We start from the raw sequence: 8,560 nt of genomic DNA on the forward strand, positions 1-8,560 counted from the left end.
AAGAGTGGATCTAGACTTTGCAGAACCTAAACACTCTATAGTTCATTCTCTTCCTGGCCCAGGAGTACTCAGCCCTCAAGATCTATAGATTAGTCATGTCATTCCATCTAGTTTGAGAACATACAACGTAATATGTGAGTCACCAAGTAAATAAATTTATCTCAATAATAGCACCAGCCTAGACAAGGGGTCTTAAAGAAGCCTGACCATTACTCAAGCTACTAAATGCCACATTTGATAAGAGAAATGTCAAAGAATTTGGAAGTATTTTGTAAAACTGCCACTACTTTCTTATATTCCCGTTGTTGCTTCTAACTGGATTAAATTTGAGAGAAAAATTAATTTTAAAAGTCGTCATTATAATTTAGCTGTTGATTTGGCAGTCGGCCACCCTTTAGGAAACAAACCCCTCTCATAAGAGCTTCTGTTCTCTCCTTGGAAATTTATTCCGAAGAAACCTTCTACACTGATCTGAACAAGAGATGCAATGTTCATCTAGCTTCTCATGGGTTTCCTGTCCCTGTACTTGCTGCATTAGTGCTATCACCCACACCCTCTTACTACACATGTCTGCCATGCTCAAAGTCACTGTGATGGGTGGGAACAGTTGTGCTCTGCAGTGTTCAGTTTTACACTGGAAACAAATGCCTTTTTTACTGGCAGACTTGATGTTGCATACCACTCTCCGCTTGTTCCCTATCCCTGCCATGACAAGCCGATCCAGCCTGCTTGCTTCCCCTGAGAGAGAAGCAGGTACAGGTTTCTTTGTTCAGATATATCCAAAAACATCCTATGTTTCCTGTAAGTTTTCCCAACTCTTCTTCACCACGCTTCACAGTCTTATGGATTTACTTAGGGTGGGAGACAGAGAAGGAAGCCAACAGGATCTATATTTGTAAAAGCTCACTGCAATTTCCTTTAAAATTTTTAGTCTTTGTCAGGATTTGGAGGTAAGTGATGGTGATGGAATTGAAGCAGGAATTGTCTGATAGACCTTTAAAGTTCTGCATGGATTTGTCTAGCACTTATGTTTAAAATATATGGAAAATATCTCAGTTATTTTTCTGAGTTTCATGGCATAAGCTATCAGTCTGAGACATGGTCCTAAAATTTATATTATAATATGTAATTATGATGTCTCCAAAATCATATTTTGTACACAAAAGTACTTTTAGAAGTAAGCATTAATATTGCATCAGTTTTACTATTTTAAATGGGTATTATGGTAGGTATTGTCAATTCGACACAACATTAGAATGCCATGGGATGAGAGTGTGCTTGAGGGTTGGTTGAGATCAGGTTGGCCTGTGAATATGTCTGCCAAGGATAGTCTTGATCTTTATGGGCAAAAAGAGGGCAGCACCGTTCCCTGCTTATGTGCCCCAGACTGTATAGAGAGCAAGCTGATTGTTAGGCATGTGTGTAATCCTATCTCTGCTTTGGGCTGGGATGCCCTGGCTGCTTCAAATTCCTGCCATCTTGATTTTTCCATAAAAGTGGGATGTATCCTCTAACTATGAGCTAACTTAAGCCTTCTCTCCCCTAAGATGCTCTATGTCAGGACATGCTCATCATGGCAACATAACTGAAAGCAGAACAGTAGAAAAGACAGAAAACATAGTCAGAGGGAGTCCTGCAGCTAGAGCTTTACTGGAACATGCTCCCAGGAATGATGAACCCGAAAGCAGGTCCTAAAGTGATGACCAGAACAGGAAGTCAAATGCTGAAGCAAAAGCAACTGGAGGAATTCACCTCAGGGCTGAAATTTACTACAGATTTGTCTAAAGCTAAAAGAAAATGAAGACTTTGTGCTTGCTTCCTTACTCCTCACTGGGCCAACATGCTCCTTATAGGTGAGTTAGTACCTACAAAAGGACTCAATTAATAATGATAGCCAAGAAGATCTTGGCTCACCCCTGAAAACTAGCTCTGTGCATATTTCTGATAAAGGGTTGCATTGTTTATGACAAAAACTGAGATCCCAATGGGGACAAAGCAAAAATCTTCAGCCTAGTCTAGAAAAGATACACCATGGTCATTGTGAAAATCAAGATGGGGAATAAAAATCTATAAATGATTAGAGATATGATTCAGCAGTTTCAAGCACTTGCTGACCCAACGTAAGTTACCCATGTACGGCAGCTAACATCTACCTATAACTCCAGCTTTAGCAGATCCAACTTTATCTGGCACCCATACATATGTGGCATGCATACATGTAGAGACAGACTAATGTACATAAAAAATTTTAAGAATTATATATGAAGACTAGATACACTTCTATGAATCTCATCTAAATATAATCATTGTAAAATATGAAGTAGTAACAATACAAAATGCTGATAAGGATGTAGAAATTCTAACTTGTTTATACATTCTTTTTAGAAATTCAAGACAACAGAGCTGTTCTAGAAAATACTATGGAAATGTCTTATAAAATAAAACGTGCACTTCTCTTGTAACTCAGCAATATAACTAGTGGGTTAAGCAATGGAAATTTAAGTCCACACTGAAGCCTACAAACATTATAAAATGTTTACAGAGCTTTATGTATAAGAGCCTCAAAACTTGGAAATAATCCCAAGGGCTATCTGTGGGAGAATATTTATATAAACTGGCCAACCTATATGGTGGAATGCTTCCACTAAACATATGATACATTATTTGTGAGTGCTTGAACTGAACTCAGTGACATTTTACTAAAAGAAAAAAGAAAAAACCATCCTTAAAATATTGTGTGCATTATTTTGTTAAATGGACATAGACTCAAACTGCTTTCTAAAAACTTACTTTTAATATTCATAAATTAGTACAGCTCATAGCTCTCACCAACTAACCTCCTTTTGCACTGTATGTCAGTGAATACAGAAACCCACAACGTATCAGAATGCAGAGAATAAGAGACTGTGGACCCATCAGTCCTAATCATAGTGTCTATGTCTTTCCCTCTGCGGATCCTGAAAATAACATGGAAGAGGTGCAGAAAGATGGTAAGAGTTACGGGTTGTCTGAGAACTCTGAAAATGAGCACCTTTTAGACGAGAGAAGACCATCGCCTTCAGGAGCTGATACCACAGGTAAGTCTTGTGAAAAAATCTGCACAAAATCAAACTAACTGATATTCTAGCTTGAACTGGAGAGAGGCTCACTCAATCCAACACCTAGATGATGAGCTAATGCCCACTGGAGAAGAAAGAACAATTTTCCTCATGAATGTGGTCTCTGATAGGTTGTTTGTATTTCAATATGTGGTCTTACACCAGTATGTAAGTGTGAGCTCAACACTAAGTGGACTCAGTGGATTAAAAAGGCAGAACATGAAAGTTGAGAGAGGTGGGAGTCTGGGAAGACATGATCAGAGTATATTATGTACATATAAGGTATTATAAGAGTAAATAAAAACATGTTAAAATGTTACTTTTTCTATAGGATGGTGCAGATAGTTTTAAAATCATACACAATATACATAGATTTTAAGAGATTATTCTTTGACTAATTACTCTTGAACTTCCAGACAAATGAATGCTTTCTATTGAATTTGCACGTGTTACCATTTTAACATTTTCAGATGATAGCACATTTCGGTAATTGACCAGATGGCCCCTGGGTACCTGGCAGCTGCATGCATGTTTGGACACACGTAATTCCAGATAATTTAGTATTATTAGAAAAACTAGAAATATTAAGGGATGATGAATGCATCTAAATGTTAAGGGGATGCTTCAGGATAAAGAATCTTTTTGGCTTTTTATTTTATTTTATTTTTTAAAAAGCAGTTACAGTTTATTAACTTTGTATCCCAGTTGTAGGCCCCTCCCTCATTCCCTCCCAATCCCACCCTCCTTCCCTCATCACCTCCCTGCCACTTTCCATGTCCACTGATAGGGGAGGTCTTCCTTTCCTTCCATCTGACCCTAGCTTATCAGGTTTCTTCAGGACTGGCTGCAATGTCCACCTCTGTGACCTAGCGAGGCTGCTCCTCCTTTGGTGGGGTGGGGGGTAGGTCAAAGAGCCTGCCATTGAGTTCATGTCAGAAATAATCCCTGATCCCTCTTAGGGTACCCACTTGGATGCTAAGCTACCATGGGCTATATCAGAGCAGGGGTTCTCGGTTATATCCATACATGGTCCTTGGTTGGAAATACGGTCTCAGAAAAGATCCCTGTGCCTAGATATATTAGGTCTTTGTGGAGCTCCTATACTCTCCAGGTCATACTAACTCCCCCTTCTTTCCTATGATTCACTGCACTCTGCCAAAGGTTTGGTTATGAGTCTCAGCATCTGCTTTGATACATTGTTAGGTAGAGTCTTTCAGAGGCCCTATATGGTAGGCTCCTGTCCTGTTACTTGTTTTCTCCTACTTCCAATGTCCATTGTATTTGTCTTTCTAAGTGAGGATTGATCATCTTACCCTGGGTCCTCCTTCTTGTTTATCTTCTTTAGGTGTACATATTTTAGTATGTTTATCTTATCTTATTGGTCTAGTACTCACTTACATAATTTTCTGTTTCTGGGACACCTTACTAAGAATGATCTTTTCTAGATCCCACCATTTGCCTGCAAATTCCATGATTTCCTTGTTTTTAATTGCTGAGTAGTATTTCATTGTGTAAAAAATACCACAATTTCTGTATCTAGTCCTCTGTTGAGGGGCACCTGGGCTGTTTCCACCTTCTGGCTATTACAAATAAGGCTGCTACAAAATGGTTGAACAAATGTCCTTGTTGTGTACTTGAACAAATTTTGGATATATGCCTAGGAGTGGTATAGCTGGGTCTTGAGGAAGCACTATTCCTGATTGTCAGAGAAAGCACCAGATTGATTTTCAAAGTGTGTGTAGCAGTTTACATTCTCACCAGGAGTGAAGAAGGATCCCCCTTTCTCCCCAACCTCTCCAGCATGTGTTGTCATTTGAGTTTTTTATCTTAGCCATTCTGATGGGTGTAAGGTGAAATCTCAGGGTCATTTTGATTTGCATCTCTCTGATGACTAAGGACATTGAGCATCTCTTTAAGTATTTCTCTGCCATTCTTTATTGCTCTACAGAGAATTCTCTGTTTAGCTTGTTATCCCATTTTTTAATTGGATTACGTGATTTATTGCTTTTTAACTTCTTCAGTTCTTTATATATTCTGGAAATCAGCCCTCTGTCAGATATAGGGTTGGTGAAGATCCTTTTCCAGTCTGTAGGCTGTCCTTTTGTTCTGATGACAGTGTCTTTTGCTTTACAGAAGCTTTTCATTTTCATGAGGTCCCATTTATTGATTGTTGTTCTTAGAGCCTGTGCTGTTGGTGTTCTGTTTAGGAAGTTGCCAGTGAGTTCTAGGTTCTTCCTGACTTTTTCTTCTAACAGTTTTAGTGTATCTGGTATTATTATTTTTTTTTGCTTCTATCTTTTATTTTATTGAATGATAATTAATTTATTTTTTTATTATTAGTTACACTTTATTACCTCTGTATCCCAGCTGTATCCCACTCCTTCATTCCCTCCCAATCCCTCCCTCCTTCCTTCCCTCCCTCCCCCATCTCCTCCTGGCCCCTTTCCAAGTCCACTGCTTGGGGAGGACCTTCTCCCCTTTCATCTGACCCAGTTTTATTAGGAATCTTCAGGACTGGCTGCAAAGTCCTCCTCTGTGGCCTGGCAGGACTGCTCCTCCCTTGGGGGTGGGGAGATCAAAGACCCTTCCATTGAGTTCTTGTCAGATAGTCCCTGTTCCCCTTACAACCGAAAACCAATTGGTTAATGAGCTACCACAGGCTACATCCAAACAGAGGTTCTATGTTATATCCATACATGGTCCTTGGTTGGAGAAACAATCTCATATAAGACTCCTGTGCTCAGATATATTTGGTCCTTGTGGAGCTTCTGTCCTCTCCACTTCATACTAACTCCCCCTTCTTTCATATGATCACCTGCACTCTGCCAAAGGTTTGGTTATGAGTCATAGTATCTGCTTTGATACACTGCTAAGTAGAGTCTTTCAGAGGCCCTCTGCAGTAGGCTCCTGTCCTGTTACTTGTTTCTCCTACACCCAACGTTCATCGCATTTGTCTTTCTAAATTAGGATTGATCATCTTACCCCGGGTCGTCTTTCTTGTTTATCTTCTTTAGGTGTACAAATTTCATTATGTTTATCATATCTTATAGATCTATATGAGTGAGTATATACCATGTGTGTCTTTCTCCTTCTGGGATACCTCACTCAGAATGATCTTTTCTAGATCTCAGGAATTCGCCTGCAAATTTCATGATTTCCTCGTTTTTGATTCCTGAGTAGTATTCCATTGTGTAAAAATACCACAATATCTGTATCCATTCCTCCGTTGATGGACATCTGGGTTGTTTCCAGGTTCTAGCTGTTACAAATAAAGCTGCTAGAAACTTGGTTGAGCAAATGTCCTTGTTATGTACTTGAGCAAATTTTGGGTATATCCCTAGCAGTGGTATAGGTGGGTCTTGAGGAAGAACTATTCCTAATTGTCAGAGAAAGCACCAGATTGACTTCCAAAGTGGTTGTAGCAGTTTACATTCCCACCAGCATGTGTTGTCATTTGAGTTTTTGATCTTGGCCATTCTGATGGGTGTAAGGTGAAATCTCAGGGTTGTTTTGATTTGCAACTACCTGATGGCTAAGGCTGTTGAGCATCTCTTTAAGTATTTTTCTGCCATTCTATATTCCTCTACAGAGAATTCTCTGTTTAACTCCATACCCCATTTTTTAATTGGATTACTTGATTTATTGCTTTTTAACTTCTTTAGTTCTTTATATATGCTGGATATCAGCCCTCTGTCAGATATAGGGTTGGTGAAGATCCTTTTCCAGTCTGTAGGCTGTCCTTTTTTTCTGAAGAAAGTGTATTTTGCTTTACAGAAGCTTTTCATTTTCATGAGGTCCCATTTATTGATTGTTGCTCTTAGAACCTGTGCTGTTGGTGTTCTGTTCAAGAAATTGTCCCTTGTGCCGATGAGGTCTAGGTTCTTCCCCACTTTTTTTTCCAACTGATTTAGAGTATCTGGTTTTATGTTGAGGTCTTTGATCCACTTAGACTTTAGTTTTGTGCACGGTGATAAATATGGATCTATTTTTATTTTTCTGCATGTAGACATCCAGTTGGATCAGCATCATTTGTTGAAGATGCTGTCTTTTTTCCATTGAATGGATATGGTTCCTTTGTCAAAAATCAAGTATTCATAGGTGTGTGGGTTTATTTCTGGGTCTTCTATTTGGTTCCATTGATCCTCCTTTCTGTTTCTATGCAATACCATGCAGTTTTTAATACTATTGCTCTGTAGTACAGCTTGAGATCAGGGATAGATATACCTCCAGATGATCTGTTGTTGTACAGGATCGTTTTGGAGAGTATGGGTTTTTTTGTTTCTCCATATGAAGCTGAGAATCTTTCTTTCAAGGTCTGTAAAGAACTGATTTGGTATTTTGATGGGAATTGCATTGAATCTGTAGATTGCTTTTGTTAGGATGGCCATTTTCACTATGTTAATCCTACCAATCCATGAGCATTGAACAACTTTTCATCTTCTGATATCTTCTTCAATTTCTTTCTTCAGGGACTCAAAGTTTTTTTCAAACAGGTCTTTCATTTGCTTGGCTAAAGTCACCCCAAGGTACTTAATGTTATTAGTGGCTATTGTGAAAGGTGTTGTTTCCTTGATTTCTTTCTCGGCCCTTTTGTCTTTGGAATACAGGAGGGCTTCTGATTTTTTTGAGTTGATTTTGTATCCTGCCACTTTGCTGAAGGTGTTTATCAGCTGAAGAAGTTCTCTGGTTGAATTTTTGGGGTTGCCCATGTATACTATCATATCATCCATGAATAGTAACACTTTGACTTTTTCTTTTCCAATTTGTATTCCCTTGATTTCCTTTAGTTGTCTTATTGCATTAGCTAGGACTTCAAATACTGTGTTGATCAGATATGGAGAGAGTGGGCAGCCTTGTCTTGTCCCTTATTTCAGTGTTATTGATTTAAGTTTCTCTACATTGATTTTGATGTTGGCTATAGTCTTGCTCTATATTGTCTTTACTATGTTTAGGTATGTGCCTCGTATTCCTGATCTCTTTAAGACTTTAAACTTGAATGGGTGTTGGACTTTGTCAAATGCTTTTTCAGCATCTAAGGAGATGATCATGTGGTTTTTCTCTTTCAGTTTGTTTATGTGGTAGATTACATTGATGGATTTCTGTATGTTGAACCACCCTTGCATGTCTGGGATGAAGCCTACTTGATATCATCATGGTGGATGATATCTTTGATGTGTTCTTGGATTCGGTTTGCAAGGATTTTATTGAGTAATTTTGCATCAATGCTCATAAGAGAGATAGGTCTGAAGTTCTCTTATTTTTGTTGGGTCTTTGTGTGATTTAGGTATCAAGGTGACTGTGGCTTCATAGAAAGAGTTTGGTAATGTTCCTTCTCTTTCTATTTTGTGGAATAGTTTGGAGAGAATTAGACTTAGCTCTTCTTTGAAGGTCTGGTAGAATTCTGCACTGAATCCATCTGGCCCAGGGCTGCTTTTTTTTTTTTTTTTTTTTTTTTTTTTTTT

The 8,560-nt window shown here is 38.6% G+C and overlaps 1 pseudogene; it reads left to right on the forward strand.

The window, feature by feature from the left end:
• The first annotated feature begins 2,887 nt into the window (after nt 1-2,887).
• Nucleotides 2,888-8,560, forward strand: part of LOC129668392 (kinesin-like protein KIF22) — a 45,521-nt pseudogene continuing 39,848 nt past the window's right edge.

This window comes from Psammomys obesus, unplaced genomic scaffold, assembly GCF_907164565.1.
Source record: "Psammomys obesus unplaced genomic scaffold, mPsaObe1.curated_primary_1811, whole genome shotgun sequence".
Taxonomy (NCBI): Eukaryota; Metazoa; Chordata; class Mammalia; order Rodentia; family Muridae; genus Psammomys; species Psammomys obesus.